At 43.4% G+C, this 23,757-nt stretch overlaps 20 non-coding genes across 20 annotated transcripts; all 20 read left to right on the top strand.

The window, feature by feature from the left end:
* Positions 1-366: 366 nt before the first annotated feature.
* Positions 367-485, top strand: LOC136736730 (5S ribosomal RNA). Its single transcript, XR_010811786.1, has one exon. It is a non-coding gene; the product is annotated as a 5S ribosomal RNA (ribosomal RNA).
* Positions 486-1,540: 1,055 nt separating this feature from the next.
* Positions 1,541-1,659, top strand: LOC136737267 (5S ribosomal RNA). Its single transcript, XR_010812232.1, has one exon. It is a non-coding gene; the product is annotated as a 5S ribosomal RNA (ribosomal RNA).
* Positions 1,660-2,725: 1,066 nt separating this feature from the next.
* LOC136736838 (5S ribosomal RNA) lies at positions 2,726-2,844 on the top strand. Its single transcript, XR_010811884.1, has one exon. It is a non-coding gene; the product is annotated as a 5S ribosomal RNA (ribosomal RNA).
* A 1,055-nt stretch (positions 2,845-3,899) lies between these two features.
* On the top strand, positions 3,900-4,018 carry LOC136736673 (5S ribosomal RNA). Its single transcript, XR_010811732.1, has one exon. It is a non-coding gene; the product is annotated as a 5S ribosomal RNA (ribosomal RNA).
* Positions 4,019-5,083: 1,065 nt separating this feature from the next.
* Positions 5,084-5,202, top strand: LOC136736796 (5S ribosomal RNA). The gene has a single exon (XR_010811847.1). It is a non-coding gene; the product is annotated as a 5S ribosomal RNA (ribosomal RNA).
* A 1,066-nt stretch (positions 5,203-6,268) lies between these two features.
* Positions 6,269-6,387, top strand: LOC136737381 (5S ribosomal RNA). Its single transcript, XR_010812343.1, has one exon. It is a non-coding gene; the product is annotated as a 5S ribosomal RNA (ribosomal RNA).
* Positions 6,388-7,453: 1,066 nt separating this feature from the next.
* On the top strand, positions 7,454-7,572 carry LOC136736685 (5S ribosomal RNA). Its single transcript, XR_010811743.1, has one exon. It is a non-coding gene; the product is annotated as a 5S ribosomal RNA (ribosomal RNA).
* Positions 7,573-8,627: 1,055 nt separating this feature from the next.
* LOC136737016 (5S ribosomal RNA) lies at positions 8,628-8,746 on the top strand. Its single transcript, XR_010811992.1, has one exon. It is a non-coding gene; the product is annotated as a 5S ribosomal RNA (ribosomal RNA).
* Positions 8,747-9,801: 1,055 nt separating this feature from the next.
* LOC136736803 (5S ribosomal RNA) lies at positions 9,802-9,920 on the top strand. The gene has a single exon (XR_010811853.1). It is a non-coding gene; the product is annotated as a 5S ribosomal RNA (ribosomal RNA).
* A 1,066-nt stretch (positions 9,921-10,986) lies between these two features.
* On the top strand, positions 10,987-11,105 carry LOC136737015 (5S ribosomal RNA). Its single transcript, XR_010811991.1, has one exon. It is a non-coding gene; the product is annotated as a 5S ribosomal RNA (ribosomal RNA).
* A 1,066-nt stretch (positions 11,106-12,171) lies between these two features.
* Positions 12,172-12,290, top strand: LOC136736724 (5S ribosomal RNA). The gene has a single exon (XR_010811780.1). It is a non-coding gene; the product is annotated as a 5S ribosomal RNA (ribosomal RNA).
* Positions 12,291-13,356: 1,066 nt separating this feature from the next.
* Positions 13,357-13,475, top strand: LOC136737266 (5S ribosomal RNA). Its single transcript, XR_010812231.1, has one exon. It is a non-coding gene; the product is annotated as a 5S ribosomal RNA (ribosomal RNA).
* Positions 13,476-14,531: 1,056 nt separating this feature from the next.
* Positions 14,532-14,650, top strand: LOC136737014 (5S ribosomal RNA). The gene has a single exon (XR_010811990.1). It is a non-coding gene; the product is annotated as a 5S ribosomal RNA (ribosomal RNA).
* A 1,056-nt stretch (positions 14,651-15,706) lies between these two features.
* LOC136737148 (5S ribosomal RNA) lies at positions 15,707-15,825 on the top strand. The gene has a single exon (XR_010812119.1). It is a non-coding gene; the product is annotated as a 5S ribosomal RNA (ribosomal RNA).
* A 1,055-nt stretch (positions 15,826-16,880) lies between these two features.
* Positions 16,881-16,999, top strand: LOC136737246 (5S ribosomal RNA). The gene has a single exon (XR_010812212.1). It is a non-coding gene; the product is annotated as a 5S ribosomal RNA (ribosomal RNA).
* A 1,066-nt stretch (positions 17,000-18,065) lies between these two features.
* On the top strand, positions 18,066-18,184 carry LOC136737313 (5S ribosomal RNA). The gene has a single exon (XR_010812277.1). It is a non-coding gene; the product is annotated as a 5S ribosomal RNA (ribosomal RNA).
* Positions 18,185-19,239: 1,055 nt separating this feature from the next.
* LOC136736727 (5S ribosomal RNA) lies at positions 19,240-19,358 on the top strand. The gene has a single exon (XR_010811783.1). It is a non-coding gene; the product is annotated as a 5S ribosomal RNA (ribosomal RNA).
* Positions 19,359-20,412: 1,054 nt separating this feature from the next.
* On the top strand, positions 20,413-20,531 carry LOC136737291 (5S ribosomal RNA). The gene has a single exon (XR_010812256.1). It is a non-coding gene; the product is annotated as a 5S ribosomal RNA (ribosomal RNA).
* A 1,055-nt stretch (positions 20,532-21,586) lies between these two features.
* LOC136736801 (5S ribosomal RNA) lies at positions 21,587-21,705 on the top strand. The gene has a single exon (XR_010811852.1). It is a non-coding gene; the product is annotated as a 5S ribosomal RNA (ribosomal RNA).
* A 1,066-nt stretch (positions 21,706-22,771) lies between these two features.
* On the top strand, positions 22,772-22,890 carry LOC136737012 (5S ribosomal RNA). The gene has a single exon (XR_010811989.1). It is a non-coding gene; the product is annotated as a 5S ribosomal RNA (ribosomal RNA).
* The last annotated feature ends 867 nt before the right edge of the window (positions 22,891-23,757 follow it).

The following is a 23,757-nucleotide window of genomic DNA, read 5'->3' as shown; positions in this document are numbered from 1 at the left end:
AATACAATACATGCAATGTTATGCATCATAGTGATGCAACCTCCTTTCAGTTTCATACTGCATGTCAATTGAAATCCTTACTGAAATGCACACCTTCTCAAGATTGCGCTTGACTGGCGTGTCAGGCACTCAATTACAGCTGTATTATCAAGACAATGTGTTCGTTTTGTAAAATATAGTTCCGGTCTGGTGTGGCACCCCAACTAACGCACAACGTTGCCACAACGTTTCGTGTTAGCAGGGACTGTCTGCGGCGCGCTGGTGTGTCCCGGGCATTAGAGTAGAGAGACAGTTCAACTGTAAGTATGAACGGCAGAAACGGATATTGCCTTCCCTTTAAGTAGAGCGTCAGGGACAGCCTCCCTGGCTTACGGCCATACTAGCCTGAATACGCCCGATCTTGTCCGATCTCGGAAGTTAAGCAGGCTCGGGCCTGGTCAGTACTTGGATGGGAGACTGCCTTGGAATACCAGGTGCTGTAAGCTTTTGCATCTTTTACACACCAGAGGGCGACAAATCACGAGTTTTAACTTTGGATACACGCAATTTCATCATTATTTCAGATTTGACTTCCCCAAATACACAGGCATACAATAGATCTTGTTCTCCAACGTAAACGGTCCCTAGTAACTAGGATACATTCGTCAATAAATTGAGCATCATGGCTAGAAGTGACTAAATGTTGCCTAATCTTTCTCATCAAGAAATGACACAATTACAGCAACAAAAAAGGAACTCCACCGGACAAAGTTCAGTGCTCACAAGGAGCATCATTCAACACACACGGTTCCATTCCCATTCATGCAAACCACGAAAGTGTAAAACTTGGGTACGTACTTGAGAGTAAAGATAACATTCAATCTCATTCAAGGCACGCATGTGAATGCAACGGGATGAAATTACTGAAATGATGCCTGCCCTCGAACTGTGATGATGGACTACCCGACTCGCCAATAATATTGGGATCTGGTGTATTGAAATACAGGAGCTGCTGGATTTGTGTGTTTTCTTACCCCCTCACCATAGTTTGTCAAATGTTTAAACAACTGAACTTATATTCAAGGTTTGTTTCTCTTCATATGTTTTACTGGTTTACATTTGTCTCAGCAACCTGTTGAATGATTCTTCTGCTTTCAAAACAAAATGACAACAGGATGAATGCACACACTTGAAAATACAATACATGCAATGTTATGCATCATAGTGATGCAACCTCCTTTCAGTTTCATACTGCATGTCAATTGAAATCCTTACTGAAATGCACACCTTCTCAAGATTGCGCTTGACTGGCGTGTCAGGCATTCAATTACAGCTGTTTTATCAAGACAAATGTGTTCGTTTTGTAAAATATAGTTCCGGTCTGGTGTGGCACCCCAGCTAACGCACAACGTTGCCACAACGTGGCATGTTAGCAGGGACTGTCTGCGGCGCGCTGGTGTGTCCCGGGCTTTAGAGTAGAGAGACAGTTCAACTGTAAGTATGAACGGCAGAAACGGATATTGCCTTCCCTTTGAGTAGAGTGTCAGGGACAGCCTCCCTGGCTTACGGCCATACTAGCCTGAATACGCCCGATCTCGTCCGATCTCGGAAGCTAAGCAGGCTCGGGCCTGGTCAGTACTTGGATGGGAGACTGCCTGGGAATACCAGGTGCTGTAAGCTTTTGCATCTTTTACACACCAGAGGGCGACAAATCACGAGTTTTAACTTTGGATACACGCAATTTCATCATTATTTCAGATTTGACTTCCCCAAATACACAGGCATACAATAGATCTTGTTCTCCAACGTAAACGGTCCCTAGTAACTAGGGTACATTCGTAAATAAATTGAGCATCATGGCTAGAATTGACTAATTGTTGCCTAATCTTTCTCATCGAGAAATGACACAATTACAGCAACACAAAAAGGAACTCCACCGGACAAAGATCAGTGCTCACAAGGAGCCTCATTCAACACACACGGTTCCATTCCCATTCATGCAAAGCACGAAAGTGTAAAACTTGGGAACATACTTGATAGCAAAGATCACATTCAATCTCATTCAAGGCACGGATGTGAATGCAACGGGGTGAAATTACTGAAATGATGCCTGCCCTCGAACTGTGATGATGGACTACCCGACTCGCCAATAATATTGGGTTCTGGTGTATTGAAATACAGGAGCTGCTGGATTTGTGTGTTTTCTTACCCCCTCACCATAGTTTGTCAAATGTTTAAACAACTGAACTTATATTCAAGGTTTGTTTCTCTTCATATGTTTTACTGGTTTACATTTGTCTCAGCAACCTGTTGAATGATTCTTCTGCTTTCAAAACAAAATGACAACAGGATGAATGCACACACTTGAAAATACAATACATGCAATGTTATGCATCATAGTGATGCAACCTCCTTTCAGTTTCATACTGCATGTCAATTGAAATCCTTACTGAAATGCACACCTTCTCAAGATTGCGCTTGACTGGCGTGTCAGGCACTCAATTACAGCTGTTTTATCAAGAGAATGTGTTCGTTTTGTAATATATAGTTCCGGTCTGGTGTGGCACCCCAGCTAACGCACAACGTTGCCACAATGTTGCCACAACGTGGCGTGTTAGCAGGGACTGTCTGCGGCGCGCTGGTGTGTCCCGGGCTTTAGAGTAGAGAGACAGTTCAACTGTAAGTATGAACGGCAGAAACGGATATTGCCTTCCCTTTAAGTAGAGCGTCAGGGACAGCCTTCCTGGCTTACGGCCATACTAGCCTGAATACGCCCGATCTCGTCCGATCTCGGAAGTCAAGCAGGCTCGTTCCTGGTCAGTACTTGGATGGGAGACCGCCTGGGAATACCTGGTGCTGAAAGCTTTTGCATCTTTTACACACCAGAGGGCGACAAATCACGAGTTTTAACTTTGGATACACGCAATTTCATCATTATTTCAGATTTGACTTCCCCAAATACATAGGCATACAATAGATCTTGTTCTCCAACGTAAACGGTCCCTAGTAACTAGGGTACATTCGTAAATAAATTGAGCATCATGGCTAGAAGTGACTAAATGTTGCCTAATCTTTCTCATCGAGAAATGACACAATTACAGCAACACAAAAAAGAACTCCACCGGACAAAGTTCAGTGCTCACAAGGAGCCTCATTCAACACACACGGTTCCATTCCCATTCATGCAATGCACGAAAGTGTAAAACTTGGGAACATACTTGAGAGCAAAGATCACATTCAATCTCATTCAAGGCACGGATGTGAATGCAACGGGATGAAATTACTGAAATGATGCCTGCCCTCGAACTGTGAAGATGGACTACCCGACTCGCCAATAATATTGGGTTCTGGTGTATTGAAATACAGGAGCTGCTGGATTTGTGTGTTTTCTAACCCCCTCACCATAGTTTGTCAAATGTTTAAACAACTGAACTTATATTCAAGGTTTGTTTCTCTTCATATGTTTTACTGGTTTACATTTGTCTCAGCAACCTGTTGAATGATTCTTCTGCTTTCAAAACAAAATGACAACAGGATGAATGCACACACTTGAAAATACAATACATGCAATGTTATGCATCATAGTGATGCAACCTCCTTTCAGTTTCATACTGCATGTCAATTGAAATCCTTACTGAAATGCACACCTTCTCAAGATTGCGCTTGACTGGCGTGTCAGGCACTCAATTACAGCTGTTTTATCAAGACAATGTGTTCGTTTTGTAATATATAGTTCCGGTCTGGTGTGGCACCCCAGCTAACGCACAACGTTGCCACAACGTGGCGTGTTAGCAGGGACTGTCTGCGGCGCGCTGGTGTGTCCCGGACTTTAGAGTAGAGAGACAGTTCAACTGCAAGTATGAGCAGCAGAAACGGATATTGCCTTCCCTTTAAGTAGAGCGTCACGGACAGCCTCCCTGGCTTACGGCCATACTAGCCTGAATACGCCCGATATCGTCCGATCTCGGAAGCTAAGCAGGCTCGGGCCTGGTCAGTACTTGGATGGGAGACCGCCTGGGAATACCAGGTGCTGTAAGCTTTTGCATCTTTTACACACCAGAGGGCGACAAATCACGAGTTTTAACTTTGGATACACGCAATTTCATCATTATTTCAGATTTGACTTCCCCAAATACACAGGCATAAAATAGATCTTGTTCTCCAACGTAAACGGTCCCTAGTAACTAGGGTACATTCGTAAATAAATTGAGCATCATGGCTAGAAGTGACTAAATGTTGCCTAATCTTTCTCATCGAGAAATGACACAATTACAGCAACACAAAAAGGAACTCCACCGGACAAAGTTCAGTGCTCACAAGGAGCCTCATTCAACACACACGGTTCCATTCCCATTCATGCAAAGCACGAAAGTGTAAAACTTGGGAACATACTTGAGAGCAAAGATCACATTCAATCTCATTCAAGGCACGGATGTGAATGCAACGGGATGAAATTACTGAAATGATGCCTGCCCTCGAACTGTGATGATGGACTACCCGACTCGCCAATAATATTGGGTTCTGGTGTATTGAAATACAGGAGCTGCTGGATTTGTGTGTTTTCTTACCCCTCACCATAGTTTGTCAAATGTTTAAACAACTGAACTTATATTCAAGGTTTGTTTCTCTTCATATGTTTTACTGGTTTACATTTGTCTCAGCAACCTGTTGAATGATTCTTCTGCTTTCAAAGCAAAATGACAACAGGATGAATGCACACACTTGAAAATACAATACATGCAATGTTATGCATCATAGTGATGCAACCTCCTTTCAGTTTCATACTGCATGTCAATTGAAATCCTTACTGAAATGCACACCTTCTCAAGATTGCGCTTGACTGGCGTGTCAGGCACTCAATTACAGCTGTTTTATCAAGAGAATGTGTTCGTTTTGTAATATATAGTTCCGGTCTGGTGTGGCACCCCAGCTAACGCACAACGTTGCCACAATGTTGCCACAACGTGGCGTGTTAGCAGGGACTGTCTGCGGCGTGCTGGTGTGTCCCGGGCTTTAGAGTAGAGAGACAGTTCAACTGTAAGTATGAACGGCAGAAACGGATATTGCCTTCCCATTAAGTAGAGCGTCAGGGACAGCCTTCCTGGCTTACGGCCATACTAGCCTGAATACGCCCGATCTCGTCCGATCTCGGAAGCTAAGCAGGCTCGTTCCTGGTCAGTACTTGGATGGGAGACTGCCTGGGAATACCAGGTGCTGTAAGCTTTTGCATCTTTTACACACCAGAGGGCGACAAATCACGAGTTTTAACTTTGGATACACGCAATTTCATCATTATTTCAGATTTGACTTCCCCAAATACACAGGCATACAATAGATCTTGTTCTCCAACGTAAACGGTCCCTAGTAACTAGGGTACATTCGTAAATAAATTGAGCATCATGGCTAGAAGTGACTAAATGTTGCCTAATCTTTCTCATCGAGAAATGACACAATTACAGCAACACAAAAAGGAACTCCACCGGACAAAGTTCAGTGCTCACAAGGAGCCTCATTCAACACACACGGTTCCATTCCCATTCATGCAAAGCACGAAAGTGTAAAACTTGGGAACATACTTGAGAGCAAAGATCACATTCAATCTCATTCAAGGCACGGATGTGAATGCAACGGGATGAAATTACTGAAATGATGCCTGCCCTCGAACTGTGATGATGGACTACCCGACTCGCCAATAATATTGGGTTCTGGTGTATTGAAATACAGGAGCTGCTGGATTTGTGTGTTTTCTTACCCCCTCACCATAGTTTGTCAAATGTTTAAACAACTGAACTTATATTCAAGGTTTGTTTCTCTTCATATGTTTTACTGGTTTACATTTGTCTCAGCAACCTGTTGAATGATTCTTCTGCTTTCAAAACAAAATGACAACAGGATGAATGCACACACTTGAAAATACAATACATGCAATGTTATGCATCATAGTGATGCAACCTCCTTTCAGTTTCATACTGCATGTCAATTGAAATCCTTACTGAAATGCACACCTTCTCAAGATTGCGCTTGACTGGCGTGTCAGGCACTCAATTACAGCTGTTTTATCAAGACAATGTGTTCGTTTTGTAATATATAGTTCCGGTCTGGTGTGGCACCCCAGCTAACGCACAACGTTGCCACAACGCTGCCACAACGTGGCGTGTTAGCAGGGACTGTCTGCGGCGCGCAGGTGTGTCCCGGGCTTTAGAGTAGAGAGACAGTTCAACTGTAAGTATGAACGGCAGAAACGGATATTGCCTTCCCTTTAAGTAGAGCGTCAGGGACAGCCTCCCTGGCTTACGGCCATACTAGCCTGAATACGCCCAATCTCGTCCGATCTCGGAAGCTAAGCAGGCTCGGGCCTGGTCAGTACTTGGATGGGAGACCGCCTGGGAATACCAGGTGCTGTAAGCTTTTGCATCTTTTACACACCAGAGGGCGACAAATCACGAGTTTTAACTTTGGATACACGCAATTTCATCATTATTTCAGATTTGACTTCCCCAAATACACAGGCATACAATAGATCTTGTTCTCCAATGTAAACGGTCCCTAGTAACTAGGGTACATTCGTAAATAAATTGAGCATCATGGCTAGAAGTGACTAAATGTTGCCTAATCTTTCTCATCGAGAAATGACACAATTACAGCAACACAAAAAGGAACTCCACCGGACGAAGTTCAGTGCTCACAAGGAGCCTAATTCAACACACACGGTTCCATTCCCATTCATGCAAAGCACGAAAGTGTAAAACTTGGGAACATACTTGAGAGCAAAGATCACATTCAATCTCATTCAAGGCACGGATGTGAATGCAACGGGATGAAATTACTGAAATGATGCCTGCCCTCGAACTGTGATGATGGACTACCCGACTCGCCAATAATATTGGGTTCTGGTGTATTGAAATACAGGAGCTGCTGGATTTGTGTGTTTTCTTACCCCCTCACCATAGTTTGTCAAATGTTTAAACAACTGAACTTATATTCAAGGTTTGTTTCTCTTCATATGTTTTACTGGTTTACATTTGTCTCAGCAACCTGTTGAATGATTCTTCTGCTTTCAAAACAAAATGACAACAGGATGAATGCACACACTTGTAAATACAATACATGCAATGTTATGCATCATAGTGATGCAACCTCCTTTCAGTTTCATACTGCATGTCAATTGAAATCCTTACTGAAATGCACACCTTCTCAAGATTGCGCTTGACTGGCGTGTCAGGCACTCAATTACAGCTGTTTTACCAAGACAATGTGTTCGTTTTGTAATATATAGTTCCGGTCTGGTGTGGCACCCCAGCTAACGCACAACGTTGCCACAATGTTGCCACAACGTGGCGTGTTAGCAGGGACTGTCTGCGGCGCGCTGGTGTGTCCCGGGCTTTAGAGTAGAGAGACAGTTCAACTGTAAGTATGAACGGCAGAAACGGATATTGCCTTCCCTTTAAGTAGAGCGTCAGGGACAGCATTCCTGGCTTACGGCCATACTAGCCTGAATACGCCTGATCTCGTCCGATCTCGGAAGCTAAGCAGTCTCGGGCCTGGTCAGTACTTGGATGGGAGACCGCCTGGGAATACCAGGTGCTGTAAGCTTTTGCATCTTTTACACACCAGAGGGCGACATATCACGAGTTTTAACTTTGGATACACGCAATTTCATCATTATTTCAGATTTGACTTCCCCAAATACACAGGCATACAATAGATCTTGTTCTCCAATGTAAACGGTCCCTAGTAACTAGGGTACATTCATAAATAAATTGAGCATCATGGCTAGAAGTGACTAAATGTTGCCTAATCTTTCTCATCGAGAAATGACACAATCACAGCAACACAAAAAGGAACTCCACCGGACAAAGTTCAGTGCTCACAAGGAGCCTCATTCAACACACACGGTTCCATTCCCATTCATGCAAAGCACGAAAGTGTAAAACTTGGGAACATACTTGAGAGCAAAGATCACATTCAATCTCATTCAAGGCACGGATGTGAATGCAACAAGATGAAATTACTGAAATGATGCCTGCCCTCGAACTGTGATGATGGACTACCCGACTCGCCAATAATATTGGGTTCTGGTGTATTGAAATACAGGAGCTGCTGGATTTGTGTGTTTTCTTACCCCCTCACCATAGTTTGTCAAATGTTTAAACAACTGAACTTATATTCAAGGTTTGTTTCTCTTCATATGTTTTACTGGTTTACATTTGTCTCAGCAACCTGTTGAATGATTCTTCTGCTTTCAAAACAAAATGACAACAGGATGAATGCACACACTTGAAAATACAATACATGCAATGTTATGCATCATAGTGATGCAACCTCCTTTCAGTTTCATACTGCATGTCAATTGAAATCCTTACTGAAATGCACACCTTCTCAAGATTGCACTTGACTGGCGTGTCAGGCACTCAATTACAGCTGTATTATCAAGACAATGTGTTCGTTTTGTAAAATATAGTTCCGGTCTGGTGTGGCACCCCAGCTAACGCACAACGTTGCCACAACGTTTCGTGTTAGCAGGGACTGTCTGCGGCGCGCTGGTGTGTCCCGGACTTTAGAGTAGAGAGACAGTTCAACTGTAAGTATGAACGGCAGAAACGGATATTGCCTTCCCTTTAAGTAGAGCGTCAGGGACAGCCTCCCTGGCTTACGGCCATACTAGCCTGAATACGCCCGATCTCGTCCGATCTCGGAAGCTAAGCAGGCTCGGGCCTGGTCAGTACTTGGATGGGAGACCGCCTGGGAATACCAGGTGCTGTAAGCTTTTGCATCTTTTACACACCAGAGGGCGACAAATCACGAGTTTTAACTTTGGATACACGCAATTTCATCATTATTTCAGATTTGACTTCCCCAAATACACAGGCATACAATAGATCTTGTTCTCCAATGTAAACGGTCCCTAGTAACTAGGGTACATTCGTAAATAAATTGAGCATCATGGCTAGAAGTGACTAAATGTTGCCTAATCTTTCTCATCGAGAAATGACACAATTACAGCAACACAAAAAGGAACTCCACCGGACAAAGTTCAGTGCTCACAAGGAGCCTCATTCAACACACACGGTTCCATTCCCATTCATGCAAAGCACGAAAGTGTAAAACTTGGGAACGTACTTGAGAGCAAAGATCACATTCAATCTCATTCAAGGCACGGATGTGAATGCAACGGGATGAAATTACTGAAATGATGCCTGCCCTCGAACTGTGATGATGGACTACCCGACTCGCCAATAATATTGGGTTCTGGTGTATTGAAATACAGGAGCTGCTGGATTTGTGTGTTTTCTTACCCCCTCACCATAGTTTGTCAAATGTTTAAACAACTGAACTTATATTCAAGGTTTGTTTCTCTTCATATGTTTTACTGGTTTACATTTGTCTCAGCAACCTGTTGAATGATTCATCTGCTTTCAAAACAAAATGACAACAGGATGAATGCACACACTTGAAAATACACTACATGCAATGTTATGCATCATAGTGATGCAACCTCCTTTCAGTTTCATACTGCATGTCAATTGAAATCCTTACTGAAATGCACACCTTCTCAAGATTGCGCTTGACTGGCGTGACAGGCACTCAATTACAGCTGTTTTATCAAGACAATGTGTTCGTTTTGTAAAATATAGTTCCGGTCTGGTGTGGCACCCCAGCTAACGCACAACGTTGCCACAACGTGGCGTGTTAGCAGGGACAGTCTGCGGCGCGCTGGTGTGTCCCGGGCTTTAGAGTAGAGAGACAGTTCAACTGTAAGTATGAACGGCAGAAACGGATATTGCCTTCCCTTTAAGTAGAGCGTCAGGAACAGCCTCCCTGGCTTATGGCCATTCTAGCCTGAATACGCCCGATCTCGTCCGATCTCGGAAGCCAAGCAGGCTCGGGCCTGGTCAGCACTTGGATGGGAGACCGCCTGGGAATACCAGGTGCTGTAAGCTTTTGCACCTTTTACACACCAGAGGGCGACAAATCACGAGTTTTAACTTTGGATACACACAATTTCATCATTATTTCAGATTTGACTTCCCCAAATACACAGGCATACAATAGATCTTGTTCTCCAACGTAAACGGTCCCTAGTAACTAGGGTACATTCGTAACTAAATTGAGCATCATGGCTAGAAGTGACTAAATGTTGCCTAATCTTTCTCATCAAGAAATGACACAATTACAGCAACACAAAAAGGAACTCCACCGGACAAAGTTCAGTGCTCACAAGGAGCCTCATTCAACACACACGGTTCCATTCCCATTCATGCAAAGCAAGAAAGTGTAAAACTTGGGAACATACTTGAGAGCAAAGATCACATTCAATCTCATTCAAGGCACGGATGTGAATGCAACGGGATGAAATTACTGAAATGATGCCTGCCCTCGAACTGTGATGATGGACTACCCGACTCGCCATTCATGTTGGGTTCTGGTGTATTGAAATACAGGAGCTGCTGGATTTGTATGTTTTCTTACCCCCTCACCATAGTTTGTCAAATGTTTAAACAACTGAACTTATATTCAAGGTTTGTTTCTCTTCATATGTTTTACTGGTTTACATTTGTCTCAGCAACCTGTTGAATGATTCTTCTGCTTTCAAAACAAAATGACAACAGGATGAATGCACACACTTGAAAATACAATACATGCAATGTTATGCATCATAGTGATGCAACCTCCTTTCAGTTTCATACTGCATGTCAATTGAAATCCTTACTGAAATGCACACCTTGTCAAGATTGCGCTTGACTCGCGTGTCAGGCACTCAATTACAGCTGTTTTATCAAGACAATGTGTTCGTTTTGTAATATATAGTTCCGGTCTGGTGTGGCACCCCAGCTAACGCACAACGTTGCCACAATGTTGCCACAACGTGGCGTGTTAGCAGGGACTGTCTGCGGCGCGCTGGTGTGTCCCGGGCTTTAGAGTAGAGAGACAGTTCAACTGTAAGTATGAACGGCAGAAACGGATATTGCCTTCCCTTTAAGTAGAGCGTCAGGGAGAGCCTCCCTGGCTTACGGCCATACTAGCCTGAATACGCCCGATCTCGTCCGATCTCGGAAGCTAAGCAGGCTCGGGCCTGGTCAGTACTTGGATGGGAGACCGCCTGGGAATACCAGGTGCTGTAAGCTTTTGCATCTTTTACACACCAGAGGGCGACAAATCACGAGTTTTAACTTTGGATACACGCAATTTCATCATTATTTCAGATTTGACTTCCCCAAATACACAGGCATACAATAGATCTTGTTCTCCAACGTAAACGGTCCCTAGTAACTAGGGTACATTCGTAAATAAATTGAGCATCATGGCTAGAAGTGACTAAATGTTGCCTAATCTTTCTCATCGAGAAATGACACAATTACAGCAACACAAAAAGGAACTCCACCGGACAAAGTTCAGTGCTCACAAGGAGCCTCATTCAACACACACGGTTCCATTCCCATTCATGCAAAGCACGAAAGTGTAAAACTTGGGAACATACTTGAGAGCAAAGATCACATTCAATCTCATTCAAGGCACGGATGTGAATGCAACGGGATGAAATTACTGAAATGATGCCTGCCCTCGAACTGTGATGATGGACTACCCGACTCGCCAATAATATTGGGTTCTGGTGTATTGAAATACAGGAGCTGCTGGATTTGTGTGTTTTCTTACCCCCTCACCATAGTTTGTCAAATGTTTAAACAACTGAACTTATATTCAAGGTTTGTTTCTCTTCATATGTTTTACTGGTTTACATTTGTCTCAGCAACCTGTTGAATGATTCTTCTGCTTTCAAAACAAAATGACAACAGGATGAATGCAAACACTTGAAAATACAATACATGCAATGTTATGCATCATAGTGATGCAACCTCCTTTCAGTTTCATACTGCATGTCAATTGAAATCCTTACTGAAATGCACACCTTCTCAAGATTGCGCTTGACTGGCGTGTCAGGCACTCAATTACAGCTGTTTTATCAAGACAATGTGTTCGTTTTGTAATATATAGTTCCGGTCTGGTGTGGCACCCCAGCTAACGCACAACGTTGCCACAATGTTGCCACAACGTGGCGTGTTAGCAGGGACTGTCTGCGGCGCGCTGGTGTGTCCCGGGCTTTAGAGTAGAGAGACAGTTCAACTGTAAGTATGAACGGCAGAAACGGATATTGCCTTCCCTTTAAGTAGAGCGTCAGGGACAGCCTCCCTGGCTTACGGCCATACTAGCCTGAATACGCCCAATCTCGTCCGATCTCGGAAGCTAAGCAGGCTCGGGCCTGGTCAGTATTTGGATGGGAGACCGCCTGGGAATACCAGGTGCTGTAAGCTTTTGCATCTTTTACACACCAAAGGGCGACAAATCACAAGTTTTAACTTTGGATACACGCAATTTCATCATTATTTCAGATTTGACTTCCCCAAATACACAGGCATACAATAGATCTTGTTCTCCAACGTAAACGGTCCCTAGTAACTAGTGTACATTTGTAAATAAATTGAGCATCATGGCTAGAAGTGACTAAATGTTGCCTAATCTTTCTCATCGAGAAATGACACAATTACAGCAACACAAAAAGGAACTCCACCGGACAAAGTTCAGTGCTCACAAGGAGCCTCATTCAACACACACGGTTCCATTCCCATTCATGCAAAGCACGAAAGTGTAAAACTTGGGAACATACTTGAGAGCAAAGATCACATTGAATCTCATTCAAGGCACGGATGTGAATGCAACGGGATGAAATTACTGAAATGATGCCTGCCCTCGAACTGTGATGATGGACTACCCGACTCGCCAATAATATTGGCTTCTGGTGTATTGAAATACAGGAGCTGCTGGATTTGTGTGTTTTCTTACCCCCTCACCATAGTTTGTCAAATGTTTAAACAACTGAACTTATATTCAAGGTTTGTTTCTCTTCATATGTTTTACTGGTTTACATTTGTCTCAGCAACCTGTTGAATGATTCTTCTGCTTTCAAAACAAAATGACAACAGGATGAATGCACACACTTGAAAATACAATACATGCAATGTTATGCATCATAGTGATGCAACCTCCTTTCAGTTTCATACTGCATGTCAATTGAAATCCTTACTGAAATGCACACCTTCTCAAGATTGCGCTTGACTGGCGTGTCAGGCACTCAATTACAGCTGTTTTATCAAGACAATGTGTTCGTTTTGTAATATATAGTTCCGGTCTGGTGTGGCACCCCAGCTAACGCACAACGTTGCCACAATGTTGCCACAACGTTTCGTGTTTGCAGGGACTGTCTGCGGCGCGCTGGTGTGTCCCGGGCTTTAGAGTAGAGAGACAGTTCAACTGTAAGTATGAACGGCAGAAACGGATATTGCCTTCCCTTTAAGTAGAGCGTCAGGGACAGCCTCCCTGGCTTACGGCCATACTAGCCTGAATACGCCCGATCTCGTCCGATCTCGGAAGCTAAGCAGGCTCGGGCCTGGTCAGTACTTGGATGGGAGACTGCCTGGGAATACCAGGTGCTGTAAGCTTTTGCATCTTTTACACACCAGAGGGCGACAAATCACGAGTTTTAACTTTGGATACACGCAATTTCATCATTATTTCAGATTTGACTTCCCCAAATACACAGGCATACAATAGATCTTGTTCTCCAACGTAAACGGTCCCTAGTAACTAGGGTACATTCGTAAATAAATTGAGCATCATGGCTAGAAGTGACTAAATGTTGCCTAATCTTTCTCATCGAGAAATGACACAATTACAGCAACACAAAAAGGAACTCCACCGGACAAAGTTCAGTGCTCACAAGGAGCCTCATTCAACACACACGGTTCCATTCCCATTCATGCAAAGCACGAAAGTGTAAAACTTGGGAACATACTTGAGAGCAAAGATCACATTCAATCTCATTCAAGGCACGGATGTGAATGCAACGGGATGAAATTACTGAAATGATGCCTGCCCTCGAACTGTGATGATGGACTACCCGACTCGCCAATAATATTGGGTTCTGGTGTATTGAAATACAGGAGCTGCTGGATTTGTGTGTTTTCTTACCCCCTCACCATAGTTTGTCAAATGTTTAAACAACTGAACTTATATTCAAGGTTTGTTTCTCTTCATATGTTTTACTGGTTTACATTTGTCTCAGCAACCTGTTGAATGATTCTTCTGCTTTCAAAACAAAATGACAACAGGATGAATGCACACACTTGAAAATACAAAACATGCAATGTTATGCATCATAGTGATGCAACCTCCTTTCAGTTTCATACTGCATGTCAATTGAAATCCTTACTGAAATGCACACCTTCTCAAGATTGCGCTTGACTGGCGTGTCAGGCACTCAATTACAGCTGTTTTATCAAGACAAATGTGTTCGTTTTGTAAAATATAGTTCCGGTCTGGTGTGGCACCCCAGCTAACGCACAACGTTGCCACAACGTGGCATATTAGCAGGGACTGTCTGCGGCGCGCTGGTGTGTCCCGGGCTTTAGAGTAGAGAGACAGTTCAACTGTAAGTATGAACGGCAGAAACGGATATTGCCATCCCTTTAAGTAGAGCGTCAGGGACAGCCTCCCTGGCTTACGGCCATACTAGCCTGAATACGCCCGATCTCGTCCGATCTCGGAAGCTAAGCAGGCTCGGGCCTGGTCAGTACTTGGATGGGAGACCGCCTGGGAATACCAGGTGCTGTAAGCTTTTGCATCTTTTACACACCAGAGCGCGACAAATCACGAGTTTTAACTTTGGATACACGCAATTTCATCATTATTTCAGATTTGACTTCCCCAAATACACAGGCATACAATAGATCTTGTTCTCCAACGTAAACGGTCCCTAGTAACTAGGGTACATTCGTAAATAAATTGAGCATCATGGCTAGAAGTGACTAAATGTTGCCTAATCTTTCTCATCGAGAAATGACACAATTACAGCAACACAAAAAGGAACTCCACCGGACAAAGATCAGTGCTCACAAGGAGCCTCATTCAACACACACGGTTCCATTCCCATTCATGCAAAGCACGAAAGTGTAAAACTTGGGAACATACTTGAGAGCAAAGATCACATTCAATCTCATTCAAGGCACGGATGTGAATGCAACGGGGTGAAATTACTGAAATGATGCCTGCCCTCGAACTGTGAAGATGGACTACCCGACTCGCCAATAATATTGGGTTCTGGTGTATTGAAATACAGGAGCTGCTGGATTTGTGTGTTTTCTTACCCCCTCACCATAGTTTGTCAAATGTTTAAACAACTGAACTTATATTCAAGGTTTGTTTCTCTTCATATGTTTTACTGGTTTACATTTGTCTCAGCAACCTGTTGAATGATTCTTCTGCTTTCAAAACAAAATGACAACAGGATGAATGCACACACTTGAAAATATAATACATGCAATGTTATGCATCATAGTGATGCAACCTCCTTTCAGTTTCATACTGCATGTCAATTGAAATCCTTACTGAAATGCACACCTTCTCAAGATTGCGCTTGACTGGCGTGTCAGGCACTCAATTACAGCTGTTTTATCAAGACAAATGTGTTCGTTTTGTAAAATATAGTTCCGGTCTGGTGTGGCACCCCAGCTAACGCACAACGTTGCCACAACGTGGCATATTAGCAGGGACTGTCTGCGGCGCGCTGGTGTGTCCCGGGCTTTAGAGTAGAGAGACAGTTCAACTGTAAGTATGAACGGCAGAAACGGATATTGCCATCCCTTTAAGTAGAGCGTCAGGGACAGCCTCCCTGGCTTACGGCCATACTAGCCTGAATACGCCCGATCTCGTCCGATCTCGGAAGCTAAGCAGGCTCGGGCCTGGTCAGTACTTGAATGGGAGACCGCCTGGGAATACCAGGTGCTGTAAGCTTTTGCATCTTTTACACACCAGAGCGCGACAAATCACGAGTTTTAACTTTGGATACACGCAATTTCATCATTATTTCAGATTTGACTTCCCCAAATACACAGGCATACAATAGATCTTGTTCTCCAACGTAAACGGTCCCTAGTAACTAGGGTACATTCGTAAATAAATTGAGCATCATGGCTAGAAGTGACTAAATGTTGCCTAATCTTTCTCATCGAGAAATGACACAATTACAGCAACACAAAAAGGAACTCCACCGGACAAAGATCAGTGCTCACAAGGAGCCTCATTCAACACACACGGTTCCATTCCCATTCATGCAAAGCACGAAAGTGTAAAACTTGGGAACATACTTGAGAGCAAAGATCACATTCAATCTCATTCAAGGCACGGATGTGAATGCAACGGGGTGAAATTACTGAAATGATGCCTGCCCTCGAACTGTGATGATGGACTACCCGACTCGCCAATAATATTGGGTTCTGGTGTATTGAAATACAGGAGCTGCTGGATTTGTGTGTTTTCTTACCCCCTCACCATAGTTTGTCAAATGTTTAAACAACTGAACTTATATTCAAGGTTTGTTTCTCTTCATATGTTTTACTGGTTTACATTTGTCTCAGCAACTAGTTGAATGATTCTTCTGCTTTCAAAACAAAATGACAACAGGATGAATGCACACACTTGAAAATACAATACATGCAATGTTATGCATCATAGTGATGCAACCTCCTTTCAGTTTCATACTGCATGTCAATTGAAATCCTTACTGAAATGCACACCTTCTCAAGATTGCGCTTGACTGGCGTGTCAGGCACTCAATTACAGCTGTATTATCAAGACAATGTGTTCGTTTTGTAAAATATAGTTCCGGTCTGGTGTGGCACCCCAGCTAACGCACAACGTTGCCACAACGTTTCGTGTTAGCAGGGACTGTCTGCGGCGCGCTGGTGTGTCCCGGACTTTAGAGTAGAGAGACAGTTCAACTGCAAGCATGAGCGGCAGAAACGGATATTGCCTTCCCTTTAAGTAGAGCGTCAGGGACAGCCTCCCTGGCTTACGGCCATACTAGCCTGAATACGCCCGATCTCGTCCGATCTCGGAAGCTAAGCTGGCTCGGGCCTGGTCAGTACTTGGATGGGAGACCGCCTGGGAATACCAGGTGCTGTAAGCTTTTGCATATTTTACACACCAGAGGGCGACAAATCACGAGTTTTAACTTTGGATACACACAATTTCATCATTATTTCAGGTTTTACTTCCCCAAATACACAGGCATACAATAGATCTTGTTCTCCAACGTAAAAGGTCCCTAGTAACTAGGGTACATTCATAAATAAATTGAGCATCATGGCTAGAAGTGTCTAAATGTTGCCTAATCTTTCTCATCGAGAAATGACACAATTACAGCAACACAAAAAGGAACTCCACCGGACAAAGTTCAGTGCTCACAAGGAGCCTCATTCAACACACACGGTTCCATTCCCATTCATGCAAAGCACGAAAGTGTAAAACTTGGGAACATACTTGAGAGCAAAGATCACATTCAATCTCATTCAAGGCACGGATGTGAATGCAACGGGATGAAATTACTGAAATGATGCCTGCCCTCGAACTGTGATGATGGACTACCCGACTCGCCAATAATATTGGGTTCTGGTGTATTGAAATACAGGAGCTGCTGGATTTGTGTGTTTTCTTACCCCCTCACCATAGTTTGTCAAATGTTTAAACAACTGAACTTATATTCAAGGTTTATTTTTCTTCATATGTTTTACTGGTTTACATTTGTCTCAGCAACCTGTTGAATGATTCTTCTGCTTTCAAAACAAAATGACAACAGGATGAATGCACACACTTGAAAATACAATACATGCAATGTTATGCATCATAGTGATGCAACCTCCTTTCAGTTTCATACTGCATGTCAATTGAAATCCTTACTGAAATGCACACCTTCTCAAGATTGCGCTTGACTGGCGTGTCAGGCACTCAATTACAGCTGTTTTATCAAAACAATGTGTTCGTTTTGTAATATATACTTCCGGTCTGGTGTGGCACCCCAGCTAACGCACAACGTTGCCACAATGTTGCCACAACGTGGCGTGTTAGCAGGGACTGTCTGCGGCGCGCTGGTGTGTCCCGGGCTTTAGAGTAGAGAGACAGTTCAACTGTAAGTATGAACGGCAGAAACGGATATTGCCTTCCCTTTAAGTAGAGCGTCAGGGACAGCCTTCCTGGCTTACGGCCATACTAGCCTGAATACGCTCGATCTCGTCCGATCTCGGAAGCTAAGCAGGCTCGGGCCTGGTCAGTACTTGAATGGGAGACCGCCTGGGAATACCAGGTGCTGTAAGCTTTTGCATCTTTTACACACCAGAGGGCGACAAATCACGAGTTTTAACTTTGGATACACGCAATTTCATCATTATTTCAGATTTGACTTCCCCAAATACACAGGCATACAATAGATCTTGTTCTCCAACGTAAACGGTCCCTAGTAACTAGGGTACATTCATAAATAAATTGAGCATCATGGCTAGAAGTGACTAAATGTTGCCTAATCTTTCTCATCGAGAAATGACACAATTACAGCAACACAAAAAGGAACTCCACCGGACAAAGTTCAGTGCTCACAAGGAGCCTCATTCAACACACACGGTTCCATTCCCATTCATGCAAAGCACGAAAGTGTAAAACTTGGGAACATACTTGAGAGCAAAGATCACATTCAATCTCATTCAAGGCACGGATGTGAATGCAACGGGATGAAATTACTGAAATGATGCCTGCCCTCGAACTGTGATGATGGACTACCTGATTCGCCAATAATATTGGGTTCTGGTGTATTGAAATACAGGAGCTGCTGGATTTGTGTGTTTTCTTACCCCCTCACCATAGTTTGTCAAATGTTTAAACAACTGAACTTATATTCAAGGTTTGTTTCTCTTCATATGTTTTACTGGTTTACATTTGTCTCAGCAACCTGTTGAATGATTCTTCTGCTTTCAAAACAAAATGACAACAGGATGAATGCACACACTTGAAAATACAATACATGCAATGTTATGCATCATAGTGATGCAACCTCCTTTCAGTTTCATACTGCATGTCAATTGAAATCCTTACTGAAATGCACACCTTCTCAAGATTGCGCTTGACTGGCGTGTCAGGCACTCAATTACAGCTGTTTTATCAAGACAATGTGTTCGTTTTGTAAAATATAGTTCCGGTCTGGTGTGGCACCCCAGCTAACGCACAACGTTGCCACAACGTGGCGTGTTAGCAGGGACTGTCTGCGGCGCGCTGGTGTGTCCCGGGCTTTAGAGTAGAGAGACAGTTCAACTGTAAGTATGAACGGCAGAAACGGATATTGCCTTCCCTTTAACTAGAGCGTCAGGGACAGCCTACCTGGCTTACGGCCATATTAGCCTGAATACGCCCGATCTCGTCCGATCTCGGAAGCCAAGCAGGCTCGGGTCTGGTCAGTACTTGGATGGGAGACCGCCTGGGAATACCAGGTGCTGTAAGCTTCTTCACCTTTTACACACCAGAGGGCGACAAATCACGAGTTTTAACTTTGGATACACACAATTTCATCATTATTTCAGATTTTACTTCCCCAAATACACAGGCATACAATAGATCTTGTTCTCCAACGTAAACGGTCCCTAGTAACTAGGGTACATTCGTAAATAAATTGAGCATCATGGCTAGAAGTGACTAAATGTTGCCTAATCTTTCTCATCGAGAAATGACACAATTACAGCAACACAAAAAGAACTCCACCGGACAAAGTTCAGTGCTCACAAGGAGCCTCATTCAACACACACGGTTCCATTCCCATTCATGCAAAGCACGAAAGTGTAAAACTTGGGAACATACTTGAGAGCAAAGATCACATTCAATCTCATTCAAGGCACGGATGTGAATGCAACGGGATGAAATTACTGAAATGATGCCTGCCCTTGAACTGTGATGATGGACTACCCGACTCGCCAATAATATTGGCTTCTGGTGTATTGAAATACAGGAGCTGCTGGATTTGTGTCATTTCTTACCCCCTCACCATAGTTTGTCAAATGTTTAAACAACTGAACTTATATTGAAGGTTTGTTTCTCTTCATATGTTTTACTGGTTTACATTTGTCTCAGCAACCTGTTGAATGATTCTTCTGCTTTCAAAACAAAATGACAACAGGATGAATGCACACACTTGAAAATACAATACATGCAATGTTATGCATCATAGTGATGCAACCTCCTTTCAGTTTCATACTGCATGTCAATTGAAATCCTTACTGAAATGCACACCTTCTCAAGATTGCGCTTGACTGGCGTGTCAGGCACTCAATTACAGCTGTTTTATCAAGACAATGTGTTCGTTTTGTAAAATATAGTTCCGGTCTGGTGTGGCACCCCAGCTAACGCACAACGTTGCCACAACGTGGCGTGTTAGCAGGGACTGTCTGTGGCGCGCTGGTGTGTCCCGGGCTTTAGAGTAGAGAGACAGTTCAACTGTAAGTATGAATGGCAGAAACGGATATTGCCTTCCCTTTAAATAGAGCGTCAGGGACAGCCTCCCTGGATTACGGCCATACTAGCCTGAATACGCCCGATCTCGTCCGATCTCGGAAGCCAAGCAGGCTCGGGCCTGGTTAGTACTTGGATGGGAGACCGCCTGGGAATACCAGGTGCTGTAAGCTTTTGCACCTTTTACACACCAGAGGGCGACAAATCACGAGTTTTAACTTTGGATACACACAATTTCATCATTATTTCAGATTTTACTTCCCCAAATACACAGGCATACAATAGATCTTGTTCTCCAACGTAAACGGTCCCTAGTAACTAGGGTACATTCGTAAATAAATTGAGCATCATGGCTAGAAGTGACTAAATGTTGCCTAATCTTTCTCATCAAGAAATGACACAATTACAGCAACACAAAAAGGAACTCCACCGGACAAAGTTCAGTGCTCACAAGGAGCCTCATTCAACACACACGGTTCCATTCCCATTCATGCAAAGCACGAAAGTGTAAAACTTGGGAACGTACTTGAGAGCAAAGATCACATTCAATCTCATTCAAGGCACGGATGTGAATGCAACGGGATGAAATTACTGAAATGATGCCTGCCCTCGAACTGTGATGATGGACTACCCGACTCGCCAATAATATTGGGTTCTGGTGTATTGAAATACAGGAGCTGCTGGATTTGTGTGTTTTCTTACCGCCTCACCATAGTTTGTCAAATGTTTAAACAACTGAACTTATATTCAAGGTTTGTTTCTCTTCATATGTTTTACTGGTTTACATTTGTCTCAGCAACCTGTTGAATGATTCATCTGCTTTCAAAACAAAATGACAACAGGATGAATGCACACACTTGAAAATACACTACATGCAATGTTATGCATCATAGTGATGCAACCTCCTTTCAGTTTCATACTGCATGTCAATTGAAATCCTTACTGAAATGCACACCTTCTCAAGATTGCGCTTGACTGGCGTGTCAGGCACTCAATTACAGCTGTTTTATCAAGACAATGTGTTCGTTTTGTAAAATATAGTTCCGGTCTGGTGTGGCACCCCAGCTAACGCACAACGTTGCCACAACGTGGCGTGTTAGCAGGGACAGTCTGCGGCGCGCTGGTGTGTTCCGGGCTTTAGAGTAGAGAGACAGTTCAACTGTAAGTATGAACGGCAGAAACGGATATTGCCTTCCCTTTAAGTAGAGCGTCAGGAACAGCCTCCCTGGCTTATGGCCATTCTAGCCTGAATACGCCCGATCTCGTCCGATCTCGGAAGCCAAGCAGGCTCGGGCCTGGTCAGCACTTGGATGGGAGACCGCCTGGGAATACCAGGTGCTGTAAGCTTTTGCACCTTTTACACACCAGAGGGCGACAAATCACGAGTTTTAACTTTGGATACACACAATTTCATCATTATTTCAGATTTTACTTCCCCAAATACACAGGCATACAATAGATCTTGTTCTCCAACGTAAACGGTCCCTAGTAACTAGGGTACATTCGTAACTAAATTGAGCATCATGGCTAGAAGTGACTAAATGTTGCCTAATCTTTCTCATCGAGAAATGACACAATTACAGCAACACAAAAAGGAACTCCACCGGACAAAGTTCAGTGCTCACAAGGAGCCTCATTCAACACACACGGTTCCATTCCCATTCATGCAAAGCAAGAAAGTGTAAAACTTGGGAACATACTTGAGAGCAAAGATCACATTCAATCTCATTCAAGGCACGGATGTGAATGCAACGGGATGAAATTACTGAAATGATGCCTGCCCTCGAACTGTGATGATGGACTACCCGACTCGCCAATCATGTTGGGTTCTGGTGTATTGAAATACAGGAGCTGCTGGATTTGTATGTTTTCTTACCCCCTCACCATAGTTTGTCAAATGTTTAAACAACTGAACTTATATTCAAGGTTTGTTTCTCTTCATATGTTTTACTGGTTTACATTTGTCTCAGCAACCTGTTGAATGATTCTTCTGCTTTCAAAACAAAATGACAACAGGATGAATGCACACACTTGAAAATACAATACATGCAATGTTATGCATCATAGTGATGCAACCTCCTTTCAGTTTCATACTGCATGTCAATTGAAATCCTTACTGAAATGCACACCTTGTCAAGATTGCGCTTGACTGGCGTGTCAGGCACTCAATTACAGCTGTTTTATCAAGACAATGTGTTCGTTTTGTAATATATAGTTCCGGTCTGGTGTGGCACCCCAGCTAACGCACAACGTTGCCACAATGTTGCCACAACGTGGCGTGTTAGCAGGGACTGTCTGCGGCGCGCTGGTGTGTCCCGGGCTTTAGAGTAGAGAGACAGTTCAACTGTAAGTATGAACGGCAGAAACGGATATTGCCTTCCCTTTAAGTAGAGCGTCAGGGACAGCCTCCCTGGCTTACGGCCATACTAGCCTGAATACGCCCGATCTCGTCCGATCTCGGAAGCTAAGCAGGCTCGGGCCTGGTCAGTACTTGGATGGGAGACCGCCTGGGAATACCAGGTGCTGTAAGCTTTTGCATCTTTTACACACCAGAGGGCGACAAATCACGAGTTTTAACTTTGGATACACGCAATTTCATCATTATTTCAGATTTGACTTCCCCAAATACACAGGCATACATTAGATCTTGTTCTCCAACGTAAACGGTCCCTAGTAACTAGGGTACATTCGTAAATAAATTGAGCATCATGGCTAGAAGTGACTAAATGTTGCCTAATCTTTCTCATCGAGAAATGACACAATTACAGCAACACAAAAAGGAACTCCACCGGACAAAGTTCAGTGCTCACAAGGAGCCTCATTCAACACACACGGTTCCATTCCCATTCATGCAAAGCACGAAAGTGTAAAACTTGGGAACATACTTGAGAGCAAAGATCACATTCAATCTCATTCAAGGCACGGATGTGAATGCAACGGGATGAAATTACTGAAATGATGCCTGCCCTCGAACTGTGATGATGGACTACCCGACTCGCCAATAATATTGGGTTCTGGTGTATTGAAATACAGGAGCTGCTGGATTTGTGTGTTTTCTTACCCCCTCACCATAGTTTGTCAAATGTTTAAACAACTGAACTTATATTCAAGGTTTGTTTCTCTTCATATGTTTTACTGGTTTACATTTGTCTCAGCAACCTGTTGAATGATTCTTCTGCTTTCAAAACAAAATGACAACAGGATGAATGCAAACACTTGAAAATACAATACATGCAATGTTATGCATCATAGTGATGCAACCTCCTTTCAGTTTCATACTGCATGTCAATTGAAATCCTTACTGAAATGCACACCTTCTCAAGATTGCGCTTGACTGGCGTGTCAGGCACTCAATTACAGCTGTTTTATCAAGACAATGTGTTCGTTTTGTAATATATA

This window comes from Amia ocellicauda, unplaced genomic scaffold (assembly GCF_036373705.1).
Source record: "Amia ocellicauda isolate fAmiCal2 unplaced genomic scaffold, fAmiCal2.hap1 HAP1_SCAFFOLD_47, whole genome shotgun sequence".
NCBI classification, from domain to species: Eukaryota; Metazoa; Chordata; class Actinopteri; order Amiiformes; family Amiidae; genus Amia; species Amia ocellicauda.
Note: the sequence above shows the minus strand (reverse complement) of the source record. Positions and strands in the feature narration are given on the sequence as shown.